Source organism: Mixophyes fleayi, chromosome 8, assembly GCF_038048845.1.
Source record: "Mixophyes fleayi isolate aMixFle1 chromosome 8, aMixFle1.hap1, whole genome shotgun sequence".
Classification (NCBI taxonomy): domain Eukaryota; kingdom Metazoa; phylum Chordata; class Amphibia; order Anura; family Limnodynastidae; genus Mixophyes; species Mixophyes fleayi.
Genome location: NC_134409.1, coordinates 133,792,155 through 133,810,275, shown reverse-complemented (window position 1 = coordinate 133,810,275; position 18,121 = coordinate 133,792,155). Strand labels below are relative to the sequence as shown.

The 18,121-nt window shown below is 41.3% G+C and overlaps 1 long non-coding RNA gene across 1 annotated transcript in view; it reads left to right on the top strand.

The window, feature by feature from the left end:
* The first annotated feature begins 9,303 nt into the window (after positions 1-9,303).
* Positions 9,304-18,121, top strand: part of LOC142099786 (uncharacterized) — a 365,154-nt gene continuing 356,336 nt past the window's right edge. Inside the window, exons 1-2 of the long non-coding RNA XR_012678610.1 lie at positions 9,304-9,505; positions 10,211-10,277. This is a non-coding gene — a long non-coding RNA (uncharacterized LOC142099786). The remainder of the gene's footprint in view (positions 9,506-10,210; positions 10,278-18,121) is intronic.

The following is an 18,121-nucleotide window of genomic DNA, read 5'->3' as shown; positions in this document are numbered from 1 at the left end:
TAGACTCTCAAGGGGTCAGTTTGGGAGGAAAAAAACAGATTGTTAGACCTAGGGGGGATTTATACGAATCCGGTTCCATTGACTTTTCTTTCGTGTTAAATGACTTTTGATCTGTGTTGTAAGCTCCAGGGGTGATTCCTAGGTAATGACCATTCCTCTTGGAAGAGGAGGGGGTTTCCTAACCCACAGGAATGACTTCAGACGTATATACGTGGAACCTAATAATGTCCGAGTGGGTTGCAGGGGACCCATGTTAGAAGAAAAGAACAGTACGGTTTTTAAAGCAAAGCAAAAAAAACTGTTAAAAAAAGCAAAAACTGCAATTTTTGCCTTAACATGTTTTATATGACTGCCTCTATAGAGCAAGTGTGCACCGCTGAACAAGACAAGGGGAAACTGGTGCATGGAAAAGTTGCTATAACCAAACACAACCAATCATTCTTTTTCTTTCATTTTCTAAGCACCACTAGAATAAACGCATTGGGGCCTGATTCATTAAAGATTGTAAATGCAGATATGTGCCGTATTTTGTGTTAAATTGCTCTGCGCATAACCAGAACCGGACTGTAGGCCAGTGAACGCAAGAACATCCAATTCATCTTCGAGTTCAAAATACCCTTACTATACCCTACGATTTCATGGGCGGCATCATCATCATTTATTTATATAGCGCCACTGATTCCGCAGCGCTGTACAGAGAACTCACTCACATCAGTCCCTGCCCCATTGGGGCTTACAGTCTAAATTCCCTAACACACACACACACACACACACACACAGACACAGACAGACTAGGGTCAATTTTGATAGCAGCCAGTTAACCTACCAGTATGTTTTTGGAGTGTGGGAGGAAACCGGAGCACCCGGAGGAAACCCACACAAACACAGGGAGAACATACAAACTCCACACAGATAAGGCCATGGTCGGGAATTGAACTCATGAACCCAGCATTGTGAGGCATGAGGAGGGTACTGGGCGTATGCACGTAGTCGGTGTACAGTAAGGGCGTGCCAAGCTCCAGCGTACACAGCAGCGTCCGATTCATGCTTCTGGCACCTCACAGGTACATTATTTTCTGTCTTATGACTTGCACCAGCTACAGGTCAGGTGTAAGTGCTCATTACTAGTGATGACAGCTGTGTATACAGCTAGAACATGTGTTTGCAATCAGGAGCAACTGTAAAAGTTAGTTTATGTGCAGTAGACATTAAGAGCATCATAATAGATGTATTTCATGAAGAGGGTATGTTTTGTCATTAATGACTATATTATTAACAGGTGACATTAATTGAATATTTTTCTGTGCGTTCTTATGGTACTTTATATTCCACAGATGTATTATACATATCCTGCAGTGCCTGTTAGAGCAGATAGCACCTAGACCCAGTGTCGGACTGGGGCATGAAGGGCCCACCAGAGGGGGTGTGGCCAGCCATCATAGAGGCGGGACCAGACACTAGAGGGGGAGTGGTCAGCCAACGAAGGACAGCTAGCACCATAGTGTAGAATATAAGGAATGCAGTGTGTGTATAAAGAATACACAGTCTAGCCCTGACTCTTAGATTAGACAGTCACCAAAATTCGGGATTGTCCCACTAGACCAGGCTTGGCTTTTAATGAATCAGACCCCATAATCTGATTATTTGATATGGTTTACAGCACCTTTTTTGACTGCAACATATTTTATTAGCTTTTTTCCATCCTCAACCTATTTACCACAGATTAACACCATTCCCATAGACTTCTATGGTGACAGCGACAGACTGCAATTAATCTCAGGATGATGTTACTTATGTTTTTAAATTTGAGTCCAATCGCCGGAGAGGCTTCACCTGATCCCTCTCCGAATCACATCACTGTGTATGCGCCAATGTTAGCCACGTGTGCGCCATAGCTGTACTTGGAAGTGATTGACCACTTTCTGCTTCCGCTGCAGGGTTATGTTACTGGTGTAAGGCTTTCTGTTATCCAATAGGATAGAAGCATGATAAATAGCTGCGATATGCGCGATACAGAATGATAGTTACCGCCCACTAGCCACCATAAGTAAACACTATTTAAAAAATTCTCCTCTCTCTAGCGTTATGTTTAGGTCTATTGCCAGAGAAAGGAGAAACCTTTAGTTTTGGGCCAACCAGTCATTCATGTGATTTGTTTTCCTTTAAAATGTTCATAATGGGCTGCTGAGACGAGTCTAAAATTTTCCAGCCAGCCCCTGAGTATATTGTACATTCCAGGTAGTGAAAGCAGAACACACCTAGGTACAAAGACCTGTCAAACCCAATGATATGGGGACAGTTCTCTTCAAAATATTGAAAAGTTAAAATACAACATTGGCTTTTAAACCCTGTGCTGTGATTGGCGTCTTTGATCCGTTGCATTGTCAGCTCTGCACAAAACGGCCACACTTGCAATTCACAATCCGACAGCCAGCACAAACCAGAGGATTTTCAAAGGAGAATAAGCTGATGAAAGCTGTAGCCCCCCTCCCCTTTCATTCCGCATCAAGCCTTTGTGCGCAGCTTAAATCTTACAATATTGCGAGCATATTAAATGGTGGTTTTGGAGGCATTTACCATTGTTTCCGTGGGTCAAAGTTCACTTGTCAAAGCCTGTTACAAACACACTAATCAGCAGCATATACCGCGCCCGTGCAATTAACCTGCAGTCCCCCAGCTGAGCGCCTTATATGCACCTCATTATTTTACGCCACTCTTTATTTTCTCCATTAATTGTTGCACGTGTTGGATGGAGACGCAGCGAGGAGGAGAGGGGGGAAAAGAGAACCACCCACGTACACTTTTTTTTTTTTTTCCTTTTTGGTTGTTTTAAATCCTAAATAAGCATCTACGTGACTTCTCTGCTAATTGCACAAATATATAAGGGAAAGAAATCTTTGTGCAGCCGCTGTAATGTAACTGGGGCTTCAAACCTTCCTCGCACGGAAAAGCGGGGGAAAGGCTACAGTGCCATTACAGTTGTTAGCGTGAATCCAGATTGTACGCAAGATGTGCTAGATCTGTTGCAAATGTAAAATAAACGCCATTATTTCTCCCTGCTTATTAACTATGACCACATCTGTTGCAGCAGGCAGCGTTATGGATTACTTAGGCAGACTGTTCCTTACGATGGGGTAACATCATTAATGTCGGTTTAGAAAATGAAAAAATGAAGGTATAAAACATGAAGTTTTGCTTCATAATTCTGCCTTTATTGATGTATGAAATGCCAACATGTCTCTCAGCACTGACAGCAAGGAGTACATGCAGGGTATTTTAAAGGTTGTGTCATTTTGACATTTACACAAACAGGAGACACATTAGGAATGAAAATCCTGCTGGAATATTTTCCCTAAAGCAGGATCCACCTATCCCATTCCCAAGTTCTTTTTAAACAGGTCCTGCCCATTTGTGTCACATGACTCATTTGCATACTGAGTGTCAGAAAAAGGAGAAGTGCGCACACTGCGATGAAGGCGTGGTCATGCTGCGGTGGGGGTGTGGCCACACCCCCTGGTTCTTGATCAGGAAGGAGGGGCAGAGCTCTAAAATCAGGACTGTCCCTTCAAAATCTGGACAGTTTTGAATTTGTATAGTGTTCCTAACTCATACTTGTCAATTTTTCCTCGTTGGCTTCAGGGAGATCCCGGGGGAGGTGGGCGTGTGGGGGTGGGGCTTGACAAATCTAATCATTTTGGTCACGCCCCTAAACGATTGTCACAATTTCGTCCAATTACAGGTCTCCCAGACATTCCGGGAGAGTAGGCAAATATGCATTAAAGAAAAGCAGGTGATGAATCTCTAGAGACTGAAGTGTCTTTTACATTTCTGTCTCCATTACTCCATTAGTCATGTTGTCTTACCTGTCAGTCTTTGGTTAAACCTTGGTCTCCATGAAAATGGCCACCTCCATAGGCATCAATACATGGACATAGGACACAATTTCTGAACTGTGTCATCATGCCACAGATGGCGAAGCCAACCACGTCTTGTACTGGCTCAGAATCAGGGAGAATGCCAGACTCTTCTGGGAGTGAGGGAGATCACCCCTATTTCAGGGAGTCTCCCTGACATTCAGGGAGAGTTGGCAAGTATGTCCTAACTACAATGCAGGAAGTCAGGAAATGAATAGTAAACTAAAAAGAGGGTGCAGGACATGATGCAAATCACGTGATGAAGCCCCACCCACCTCAGTAAACAGTAACAGGGATGTAATAATGGGAATTGCGCAAACTTTTTTGAGCCAATCATCACAAAATCTTACCTTGATCTTTATCATATAGGAAAACTAGGCACAGTTTAGGACAGTACAGTTTATCGGGCAACACAAAAACTGTTTTTCAAAATATACATTTATTCACTTTTAAGTATTTGTTGTTTACTAATTAGACTTTATGAACCACCCTGATGTTGTAGTAACATGAATGGAGTAGGAGCTGTTGGATAGCGGTGTATAACGTAAGTATAAAGGGTAAACTTTGCTAATTAAGGACATATTCATTGACAGGACCAAGTGTAAACCCTTCCTGTCTGTGGGTAAATAAAACAGTCATGTTTAGTGGATCATAGCGAACATAACATTGATTGGTCGGGTTGGTAAATTGATTGTTCAGGACGAATCAGATCAATATAATCATTATAACCTGATTGTTTCCAATCTATTGTTTTCTGATCTCTTGTTTGTAGTGTGATTGTAATGAACGATCGGATTGCGTCACACTTTGTCATTTTGTGTCCGCTACAATTGGTCAAAACTCAGCTCACTTGGTGATCAAGTCGCTTTCCCAGAGACAATTTCATATGTGAGGCCAGCATTACATACATGCCCTGATTTATTTGCATATCTGCCAAAAGTCCCAAATTCAACCAGAAAAGGGGTGAGCCAGAAAGGGTGTGTGGCCTCAAAGACAATGGGAGTGAGCAGATTTGGGCCATTGTTTAAGTGGATCAGGGGCCTGGCTTTATTTTGTCTCCATTGTATAATGTTGTTTAATGTCCATGCAGTGTACGGTTATAAACATTATGGGCCTGATTCATCTCAAGTCCTGTTGCTTGCCGTATCTCTGCGCATTGGCCAGAACGGGACTTATGCCAGTGAACGCAATTATATGCAATTTATGTCCGCACACAAATGACAATTACGACTCCCTATAGCTTGAAGGGCGGAATAGAGGCGGACTAACGTCGGCAATGTACAGTAAGGGTGTGCTGAGGGCGTACGCACGCACATGCGGCAGATTCAAGTTCAGAGCATGCCTCAGGTACGTGTTTTTCAGCAGTATCACTTGCACCAGCTACAGGGCTGGTGTAAGTGCCGACTGACTACAAGCCCCTGCATGCTTTGCCAGTAGATAGCCAGCTGATAGCTGGCAAAGCATGCTGTGACTTGTAGTTTCCCAACACCTGGAGAGCCACAGCTTGGTCAGGCCTGCTCTATATTATCAGATGTGGATGTTGGCGAGTGGCTGTTTTTCCCCAGTTTATCCAGTACAAGCTTCAGACAGGGCCGCAGACAGTAATCTCAGGCCGCAATGAGTGCAGGCTATGGGGGTGGGATCGAGTGGCTATTGGTACAGCCTATGAGAGTTGTGGACCAATAGGAATCCATCTCTTGTGTTGTCTGAATGGATCCCTGTTCTGTCTGGTATGTGGTGATTGCTGGCAATTCCTATCTACCCCAGAGACGGTGACTCCTTTACCTGATTTAATTAAAATATACACTGTCATCCTTAAAAATCAAACCACGTGCCTCTCAGTGATGTCACTAATTTCCTGTGAACCGATAGGCTGAGTTCCCGAGAATATTGGTTCAGTCCACAAAATGACTGCCTCCAAATATAAACTACTACATAAGGCACGCATCTGTTCTCCTTGCCCCACTAAAAAGGGAAAGAACCCCATTCCTCCCCAACACCTAAAGTCATAAGGCCATCTTAGGGGGGTAAGGGTCTTCAGGCCCACCTCTGCCACAACACTCAGGTCAGCCCCTTTTTACCCAAGTTTGGCTGTAGCTTCCCCTAAGGAACTGGCTGTTCAGCTCCGGCCAGAAGGAGGAGCAACTCCGACAACTCCAAAAATGTAAAAACACACAAACGAAAAACTTAAAAAAGTGCATAGTGCATAAGTGCTTATGTCAATAAGATAAATAGATAACAAATAAAAAGTGACCAAAGTCCCAGTCCTTACGGCTGATGGGGTTAAACATTTTTGTTGCCCAGTCATGAGACCAGGGCAAAGAAATTATAGTTTTGCCTAGAAAAATGAAGTGCATTGTGGTTGTAGCTTATTCTGTGCATAATAAGCCACAGACACCCCTGGGCCCTGTTCTACCCAGGGGCCCGTAGTACAGCGGGCTCAATGCAACCGGCCTTTTGGCCTTGACTCAAGGTAGTCTGCTCCTTATATCAAAAGGGTGACCGGTCCCTCCGGATTAGGAAAAACTACACTTGATTTTAGTCAGAAGGCCACTACCACCGAGACTGACGAATCCAGCCTCCCGAAGCTTCCTAATAAGGGAGGCACAGAGGGGAGGAGCTAATGGTGGTCACGGGGCCATCCTCCTAGGAACCGGCAAGATAAAAGATAAAGTAATTGGTTAACGTAAACAGTGATCAAAAAAGTGTTGTTTTTCTTTTTAAAGCAGGGGTGTTTTTCAGGGGGTCAAGGAAGGTTAAGATTACCGACCTGAAGCTAGTTTACAAAATACCCCAAATTCAGAGTCCGGTTTTATTAAGTAATTACTTACAAAGTGACCTGTCACTTTTTATAGCACAGATTCAGTTCCTGACATAAAGTATTCCTGCCACTGAGTTCTAAACCGCGACTCACCGACAAGTTGTAAAAGAAACTGCTGTCCTTTAAATCCCTTATCTAGGAATCTGCAGCTACATTGTGCTGTTGTGTTGAATGCCTTTTTAATGTCTGTCATTTGCACCTTGACTGAACCTTCTTGTAAATCAGATAAGAATCTGAAGGATCCTTATCTTGGGAGAGATGATTTAATTGCACTAAATGCTGTAAGTGAAAGAGGCTTTTTATCACTTAGAATGAACAGGTGCAGCCTCTACTTCAGGATTAACTCGTTCATGGCTGCAGCCCATCACAGATTAAGTTTTCACTGAAAGGATCTCTTATTCAAGACACTCAAGCCTATCTTTTCCTCCGTCTCACAGATTTGTATTACTGACTGCGTCAAGGTCCTAGAGAGTATATTAATGCCTCCATAACAAATGTTGCTGATATCTAGGATTCTGGAGGAGCAGGATGAATGCACCCCTGTAGTGCCACACTAGACACTTTGTCATTGCGTTTCCCATGTGTTTACACCCCACTGTCCAACACCCATTTCTGTAATATTATTTTATCAAATGATCAGATTTATCAAAGGGTGAAGAGCCATTAAAAAACATGTTGTTTTCTTTATTTCCTGGGGGGCGGGGCTTATATATTATATCTACTGTTATATATAAATTCACAGCTATGTTGACCTCAGAATTATGCTACCACAGACATGTAGAACTTAGGGTAGATTTATAAAACCTTTTCAAAAGGAAAAGTGGAGGAGTTGCCCATAGCAACCAATCAGATTCTACCTTTCATTTATCCAGTACATTCTAGAACACTGTTAGCTAGAAACTGGTTGCTATGGGCAACACCTCCACTTTTCCTTTTGATAAAGTTTCATAACTCTATATTAACTAAACTGCAGGTTTGAAAAAGTGGAGATGTTGCCTATAGCAACCAATCAGATTGTAGTTATTTATTTAATACATTCTACAAAATGACAGCTACAATCTGATTGCTTGCCATAGGCAACATTTCAACATTTTCAAACCCGCAGTTTAGTAAATATACCCCTAAGTCCTCAGACATTTCCATATTCATATAAAAGATTGCTTGTTTTCAAAGTGAATGATCAGCTTCTAACCACATGGGAGCCGGTCATATAAGAAACGCAAACTTAGTAATAAAGAAAAATAGTTAATAAAATTGTGAGATATTTTTGGTCAGAATCAGAAAGAGCGAAAAATATTTAATAAATAGAAAACAGCATGAAATAAAATGCACATTTTGATTTTTTAATGATTTTTACTACAATAAATTCAGAATACTTTTGACTTTGAGCCTCGTTTTGATTGAGTATCTGAGTATCATTGCTGTCATATTTTTTATGTGTATTTTTTTTACTTAAATTGTTTGCCAGGTCTATAAAAATGATTTTGTTTTTGTTGTACATCTAAAGTTTAGATGTTTAGAAGTTTAGTTTGGATTCTAAACTATGCCTCTTTTCCTCTTATTACCATACAAGTTACATGGCTTATATAATGGTGATAAAATTGTGTAACTGTTCATAGAATATAAATTACAGCTAAAGTAAAAAGTGCGGAGAGATGACAGTGTCGTATTTTCTGTGATTGGGGTTAACAGTCACCGAAAAATAGAGTATTTTTTTGGTGGAGGGGGGCTGGGGGGCTAGGGGACAGGGGAATTGCTAGGTTCTCAGAAGACCTGGGGCTTGATCTGAAAACTAAGGTCACTGCATTTATAGTTGATTTTGCCATGTACAGACACACAGTACAAAGTCATAACTGACACTAACAAATGAGGATATTTCTAGTAATTATCGTTATCCTAGTGCTAGAACCACGCACCAGTACATCAAATAAGTTGCTATAAATCAATGTAAAAAAATATTTGAAATGAATTACCCGGAGCCTGTTTGTAATGTCCCTGGGGGAGGGGAGTGATTTCCTTTTTTACAAAATATACCATTTGTTAGTGTTAAATCCCACTAATACCTGAATACAGATAATCACAGCCATATGCTAGTATCTATCGCCCCTGGTTCTCAATAGGGACCATATGGCTCAATACATTTGGAGAAAAAGATCAAAGATGGAACAATTACAGATACCTATAGTGTGAACTTTAAAGAAAATCATTCTCTTTTCTCTCGTGTCTGTTCTTTAGTCCTCGATTGTTACAACCATCCTGAAATGTAACATTATGACACTCGCCTTTTAACGGAAGCCAGGCATAGGTTCTAATATAATTAGAATAATCGCATTGTAATAGGGGAATGACTATAACGAAATAAATAATTTGGGTTGGTGAAAGCTTCATATGGATATATTGTTTCCATATGTGCAATGGCCACAGGAGTGTAATAATGATTTAACAAGAAGATGTTAAAGTCCCGTTAATGATTTTTTGGCCGTGGCTGTACTTGTATTTAGAGATGCAGACAATTGTTTTATTTTAATTTCTTAACATTTTTTTCTTTTTTGCGTTTTGTTTAGGACGTATTCTTTCCCTACAGGCTGCACCTACAACCATGGATTTTGTCAGAAGTGGTGCTACTGAATGTTACCAAGGGATTGGGAATTTGTAATCTCAAGGAATTTATTTCACTAATTGTAGCACGGGGAAGAGAAGAGAAACAATGGCAACTGCACTGAATGGTGACCTTTGCAAGCTGACTTATTTGCATCATCATAGAAACCAGGTAAAGTCCTATAAACAAGAATCTATATAGAGTAAAACCAACTTTTTGTGACAGTGTTTCCCAAATCCAGTCCTCAGGGGGGCCTAACAGTGCAGGTTTTCCAGGTCACACGGGACATAATTATACTACCTGTTGACCTGTTACACTGTGTCAGTCAGTAATGAATGGAGGACTGGATTCGGGAAACGCTTCCTTGGAAGATATTCTATGAAAATGTTGCCTTAACCCAGAGGTGCCCAAACTCGGACCTCAAGTGCTGCCAACAGTTCATGTTTTTAGGATGTCTTTAGTCATGCACAGGTGAGTTCATCTATTTTCTTGGGTCAGTAATTATCCCACCTGTATCTACAGACAGAAATCCTGAAAACATGACCTGTTGGTGGCTCTTGAGAACTGGGTTTGAGCACTTCTGCCTTAAACAGTCCATAGGCTTATCCTACCTTATACTCCATAGTCTGGAACATTATATTGCCATTTTTTTCTGCCACTTCATAGGCATGGATTAAGTAGGTTTAGTTAGTGCCACAACAAAACACGGTATTTAGTGTTTTACAGAATGTTTCTGGCTAAATCAGCACCCTACCTTGAAAAGTAGGATGTTCCCCTCTCTGAATAGAAGAACAAATGACTGTAAAAAATAGAAGAAGCTATTTCCTTAAGAAATCACAGACAAAAAATATACCTCCCTTTCATTTTCATTTTCAGATTTCTTTCTCAGAATATCGCCAATTTCGTCTAACATGCGACACTCCCAGCCTATCTCTGACACAAGGTAACAAGCGCACAGCATGAGCTCAAATAAACCTAAATCATTTTAAAACAATTTCCCTCTTCCCCATTATCAGCCAATAGGAGGGTGTTTAATTTAAATATATAGCGACATATATTGTATGTCATCGCCCACGAGGCAGAGAGAGCATAGTGCAACCTCAATGTCCAAATGTACAGTCATTTCATCTAGAAATAATACATCAATGGGTCCTTTGACATCTCTGTATATAATATGTATAATCAAAGATGCCAGAACTATGTGAATTCAGTTGAATTCCTTAGTTTGTGGGACCAACAGCTACAGAGTGTAGTAAGAACCTATAAGGCGCTTCCGCCAAGTAACCGGAAAGAAGACTAATGTACCATATTACTAGTACTGTAGATTCTGTGCACTGTCGGACAATGACTGGGGCAGATGTCATGGTGTGTATGACTTTATGATGGTGCCCAGGGAGCCCCATCACAGTTTTGGGGCCAACACGTTTTCTAGTTGCACCCCGTGTGGGCGTCAGGAACCAGTGACATCACTGAGGCACAAGGTGGGCGTAGCAAGAAACCAGTGACATCACTGAGGCACAAGGTGGGCGTAGCCAGGATCCAGTGACATCACTGAGGCACAAGGTGGACGTAGCCAGAAACCAGTGACATCACTGAGGCACAAGGTGGGCGTAGCCAGGATCCAGTGACATCACTGAGGCAGAGGGTGGGCGTAGCCAGGATCCAGTGACATCACTGAGGCACAAGGTGGACGTAGCCAGAAACCAGTGACATCACTGAGGCACAAGGTGGGCATAGCCAGGAACCAGTGACATCACTGAGGCACAGGGTGGGCGTAGCCAGGATCCAGTGACATCACTGAGGCACAAGGTGGACATAGCCAGAAACCAGTGACATCACTGAGGCACAAGGTGGGCATAGCCAGGAACCAGTGACATCACTGAGGCACAAGGTGGGCATAGCCAGGAACCAGTGACATCACTGAGGCACAAGGTGGGCATAGCCAGGAACCAGTGACATCACTGAGGCACAAGGTGGACGTAGCCAGAAACCAGTGACATCACTGAGGCACAAGGTGGACGTAGCCAGGAACCAGTGACATCACTGAGGCACAAGGTGGACGTAGCCAGGAACCAGTGACATCACTGAGGCACAAGGTGGGCATAGCCAGGAACCAGTGACATCACTGAGGCACAAGGTGGACATAGCCAGAAACCAGTGACATCACTGAGGCACAGGGTGGGCGTAGCCAGAAACCAGTGACATCACTGAGGCACAGGGTGGGCGTAGCCAGAAACCAGTGACATCATTTACAACATTAGGCAAGTTATTTTGTGGGCAGTTCTGACAATATGGCAGTGCAGCCTATCAATGCACTAGGAACTAGTGACATTTCTGAGGCACGAGGCATGGACTTGATTGATAGGTTGCATTCACTTGAATATTGCTTAAGCCCGCTAACCGGCTGCCTGCACGTAGACAGGTAAACTTTAAGACCGTTAAGAATGAAAGTAAAGGTTGTAAAAACAGAACAGATCCTGGAGATTTATCGAGTATAGACCCATAATATTTGATATTTGTAGGTTTATAGGTGTTAAATAGACAGTTATCATTGCGTAAGTGGAACAGTGTTTGTGCGATGATTTGTGATACGACAATAAAGCCGGACAGGTTTATAGGCAGGAAACTCTCACTCTGTGTTTACCACGTTTCTCTCCACAATGTTCCCCAGACGCAGATTTGTATATGATTAATAATGCATGTTCTGCCACAGTGCCAACTACGTATAATATAATGGAAGGTCACATTATCTGCTCTCTTGCTACAAGAGCCACCATTCTATTTTTAAATAGTAGCTATGACACCAGTAGAGAAAAATACCACCATGCATATCTCTATTATCACTGCAAAGAAAATACCTCTCCAGTTTGTATACAGTCTTTATTTTTAGGGTATCTTTATGTAAACATTTAGTAAAATACATTGACATCAGCACAGGGGACCTAATTTTTTTGTGCATTTATTAGTATGAATAATATAGCAGTAGAATCAAACAGCGCCCAGATAGTGTAGTAATAGAGAGAAGCAACTCCGGATTTAGCTAGAATCACTTAAAGGCCCTGTTGGGGTTTAAAGCCTAGATACCTGGGCTTTTAGACTGATGTCTCGTTTTTGAGCAACAGAACCTCATAAAAAACAATAATTTCAAAGCTTACAAGTATTTGACTTACTCTTCATTTACAATCATCAATACTCATTAAGTCATCTGTCTTTAATGTCTGTCCGTTTGACGGCAGTTTCCTGAGCAGTTCCTTTTATAACCCTGCTTTGTTAGTTCATCAGTATTTGAGCTCACTTCAGGGGCGGAACAGTGTACCCAAAGGAAAATTGGTCTCCTAGACCTCACCCCCCACCACTCACTCTGCTCTCAATAAAGATGGGAAATTTGAGGCCCTGTCTACACCCTTGCAGGATGTGTATACAACTTCACTTCTGGCTCTGCCTGAGTGCTCTATGATGAGTTCATCTGTACTTTGCTATTAATAAAGGAATCTCTGATCATTCAAAACTTTGAATTGTCTAGGGTGGCTTTCATTTTCACAATGATTACCATGTTTTCTCTCTTTGACAATACTAATTGATCTCCAATCAGAGCTGGAATACTAGATAGCATGACAGATCAGTATAACTGATCACTATTATAGTGAGGGACATATTCAATGTATTGTTCATTAGTAACTAAACCAGTAAAATTTTTACATATTATAATTAGACACTATTAATATTTATCAAAACAGGCTTATAATATTCTCTGCTTTTGCTAAGTAACTACTACTGAGTTTTACATTGGTGAGGACTCGACCACCATCCAGGAGAAGAAGAGATTCAGCAACCTTTTGATACTGGAGTCAGGGACTGGGTAGAAGATTGAAATGCAGAGAGCAGGAGGTGTGTAATGAATGTAAATATGGGTATTGTTGTGTTTAATAGATTCAGATACAAACACTGCAGGTTTTATCCTGCGTTTAGCTATTTAAGATTCAATTCAGTGATCCAACAGGTCTAAAGCTGGGTACACACTACAGAATTTTCCACCAACTTTTTATGCCGATCGATTTTACATGCGATCGCTCGGTCCATGGACTGCATACACACTAGCCTTGTTTAGAACAATAAAGGGAAGAGCGGACGTCCCTTTAGCGACTTTTTACAGCCATGTTGTCGTGAGCAATGACTGTAATTTCGTACTCACTGTTGTGGATCGGTCAGAAACTTATACATACTACACAATGGAAGCAAGATTGGAACAAAAATATTTAATGGTACGACCAACCAAATGAGGCGACAATCGTCCACTTGGGCAGACTTTCGACCATCGTGTGACAACACACTGACCCGACTTTTGAACGAGTGGTCGTATGTCGGCTGATTGAGCCGATTATTGGCCGAAAACCGTGTAGTGCGTACCCAGATTTAGGAATGGCTTTTTAGCAGACTTTCTCCACTCTGTCGTGAATGGGAGCTACGGAGCGTGTTTGTCAGCAGTGTTTTAGAACTTTTGTTGTTCTAAGTTTACATTTTTTTTGTTTTAAACTTCATAGATTTTGTTTTTTTATGTAGCTTTATATAATTTTGATGGGTAAAACAGATGTTTGAAGTGAAAGATGAATTTCACCAAGAAGTTTTGATTCAGTTTAATATACTGTTACTTACTGACACCTACACAAATAATGCATTCAATATACAGTATATAAGTTTTTACCCTATGAAGATGTCATATGTACACTATGCACAGTAAACTAAGGGCCTGAGTTATTAAGGAAAACAAAGCATAAAAAAGGAGTAACTTTGTACCTGGGCAAAACCATGTTGCATTGGAGGGGGAGGTAAATATAAAATGTGGGGACAGATTTATAGTTGGGGTAGGGCATGTCCTAGATCAACTTTACATTTCAGTGTAAAAATAAAGCTATCAAGTATTTGTGTGCTACATGAAAAATCAGCCAGTATTTATCTTTTGTGCAAAGTAATAAACTCATTTGCACCCCTTGTATTGTAATTTGTAACATGGTTTGTCCAGGAGCAAACTTACTCCTTTATTTATTTATTTTTTACTTTGCTCTCCTTAATGACTCAGGCTCTGAACATTGGACAGATGCTGTTTGAATGGCAGAGCTGTGTAGAACAGACACAAGTCACTATACAGGTGATAATAAGCGTTTCTTCCCCCACAGAGGCAGGAGCAACGAGCGGGGGAACCTTTTGTAGAGTTTTCATCTTGTGATGGGGACTGTTGTGTTTTTTATGTTCTCCTCTACTGTGGGTGACCTGATTCTTCTGAAAGGGGTGTTTGTTTTCCTTGGATCTCATCAGAAACAGGATTTATTCATAGGGGGTATTCAATAGTTAGCGAGATCCCCGGAAAACGAGCGCTCTAAAAATATTAGCGTTAATACGGTAATTACTCGCTAAATTTCATCTCGCTGCGAGATGAAATTCAGCGAGTAAACTACCGTATTAACGGTATTTACGCGCATATTACCGTATAAACTGTAATATTTTTCGGTTTTTTTGGGTTTTAGCGCATTAAAAGCAACAATTGAATACCCCCCAGAGATTGATACATGTGGCAAACTCAAACTTCTAACTTCTGACGATGGATTTGATTTGCTCATCTCTAGATCATTGTGGCTCCTCTTAGGACAAGCCTTCCAGCTTCAATTCTGGCAGTGCTGTAAAGAAGCACTTTTATTATTATTACCATTTATTTATAGCGCTGTACAGAGAACTCACTCACATCAGTCCCTGCCTCATTGGAGCTTACAGTCTAAATTCCCTAACATACACACACACATACAGATAGACACACAGACTAGGGTAAATTTGTAAACTCCACACAGATAAGGCCATGGTCGTGAATTGAACCCATGACCCCAGTGCTGTAAGGCAGAAGTGCTAACCACTGAGCCACCGTGCTGCCCCACTTCCTCTTGTTCATGGGCGTTGAGTCTAAGCTGATATCCGGTAATGCCGGGGTTATCGGGGAAAGGGAGAGCCCATCAATGTACTATGCAGTGGAGAGGACACCTGGCAAATTATGGTGGGTTGTGCCAAGGATAGCAACCCTTTATAACAAAAAAAAACAGTGCATGACTTCATATCAAAGGAGAGTAACTCTGCCCAACTGTCAAGGTATTGGAAGCTGTCACTGTCACCCCATTAAAATCTAGATGCCGCTACCAAACTAGCACATGCACGTAAGTCATAAATGGCACAAGACAGAATTGTTGGTGTGTTCTGTCCCTTTAAAGAACAATCAATGCTTGTCAAACATATTCATTGCCACTAAAAGCCTTGTAAATTGCATGTTACTGTATGTGGCAGTGAACAGATAATTTACTTGGTATAATGTCCTACACGTCTCCGTGCAAAGATACACACAAGGTATTATACTCCATGTTCAGACTACGTGGGTGTATGGAATCTACAAATCCATTGCAAGTCATTCTTAAATAACAACTAATTCCCTAGCACAACCGTAACTGGCTGTAACCAACAGTCACTAGACTGACACCTGACTTCTGCTGGTTAAGCGTCAGTGGTCTATGAGTGGTCTTGCCAACAACCTTATTAACAGTGTAAAAAAATATACATTATTATCTACATCACTGATCTAGTGTTCTTGATCAAACAAAAAGTTGGGTGATTTCAGTAATTTCTATAAATACGCCCTACACTAATCAGCTTAGAGGGTTAATATGAAAACAGAAATACCTGCAAAGGGGTTATTCTACTTATGTTACAATGCTGGGCTGGTCTGGCTGCTTTTAGTATATAAAATATTATATCCCCTCCACACTAAATAAAACCACTGAAAAGCACTGATTATTTCCCTAAACATCTTATTTATTGTTCCATTTTCTCTTTTTAGCTCCACCTGGTGCATAGACAGGGGCTCTGCACAGATTCCCTTATATAAACCCCATTCTAAGCTCTGATTGGTTGGCAGTGTGTACAGTCTGTATCTTTAAAACACCTTCTGATATACATTGGATTAACCATCCTTGACAACTGTTGCACCCGCGTGACGCCCAACAAAATATAAACGTTTGGTTTCTGTTTCGGCACATGCATAAATGGGTGTGTAGTGTGGTGTACACGTACAGAGAGTGTGCATGTTTTGGTGCCAATGCACCGTAAGTCCATCCCTGGCATTGCTCACTTAGACATGATAGTTTTATTAGGATGATAACTGGGTTTGTATTCTGAGAGTACACTTCAGGGCTGCCATTTGCCTTGACCCTGATTGACCTCTATGTTGGACCTGTGTTTGACCACCTGTGCCATCGCTGACATTGACCAGTTTCATTACAATCTATCAACTTCTGTCCTATTAGCGAACACCTGGGTCTTCGAGTTTAAGACCTGGGGGCAATCGAGTACCATAATCCTGTTTGCCTTGTGATAAATAGAGCTGCTCCAAGTGAAGACCATATTAGCCAAGTCCCAGGTGTCCATGAACAGGTTTGTGAGCCTGGATGCAAAATAAATGATTGGATCATTGCAAGACATAACCATTGCATATGATTAGATGCCAAGCACTCTCTGGTGATAGAGATGCTAATTAATACTGTGTAATGTTAAAAGAGCTTCTGAAGGCTGCATTTCTTGGATTGGAAAAGCGTCAGCATGCAAACCTACAACTGGTGCTCTCACAGGTATCCGAAATAAAGTTGACACCTGGCTGTTGTTCAGTAAGTGCTGGTGTAAGCAGAGATTTTAAGGGGGGTATTCAATTGACGGCGGGATAGCCAAAAATCCCGCGCTCAAAGAATATTACCGTTAATATGGTAATCCTGCGCGTAAATACCGTTAATACGGTAATTTACTCGCTGGATTTCAGCTCGCAGCTCAGGGAGCTGAAATCCAGCGAGTAATTACCGTATTAACGGTAATATTCTTTGAGCGCGGGATTTTCGGCGATCCCGCCGTCAATTGAATACCCCCCTTAGACTCTAAACAATATGACTTTTGTCATTTCATAAATAAAGATAAAAGGAAGCAGAAAACACAAGCAAAAAAAAACAACATATCCCCATATTTAAAATAATGTCATTTGTAATTTATTGTTATTAATGTATATGTTTCTTTCTGGACAAAGAAGCAAATATTAAAGATGTTTTAACTTACCTACTTATGTGCTGAATTGTCACTGACGTATCAATTCAGTTTGAAAATATAAGTATGGGGTCTCCACGTCCCCCTCCTTTCTCAGTCCGCTACAATAGAACTTGACAGGTTCGTCACAGCAGCTGTTACTTTTTATATTGTTGCAACAATGTTGCAGTGCTCAGCAAAACGCTTAACCCTTAGGGCTGCAAAGGAAATTGTTTTAACGCAGACAATGAGTAAGGGTCATGTTATTGGGGGCATTTCAGTTTTTACACAAATGAGCTGCAGTCTCCTACAAGACAACACATACTCACTAACCTATTAGACATGCAAGATCCTCAGCTATTCTCAGATAATACTCCAAAACATTATTGCAGTCAAACAGATAATGAAAGAGATGAAAGGGAAACAGGCAGGAATATAAGAGTCTGTTTTATTACATGATCAAAAATAATCTTCCAGATTGACAGCTGATTGAGTCCTTTTCCTTCCTCCGTCTGGCTTTTTAGTGGTCAGGAATCTGTGATAATATTCACATCCATTGTACAGTTAGTTCTTTCTATTTGATTTTGGAATTGCTAAGGGTCCCAGAAGACCTTAGAACATTATAGGGCAGAGAATGAGGTCACCTTATTATTACCTTCACCCATTTTTATAGACTCCAAAAGCACAAAA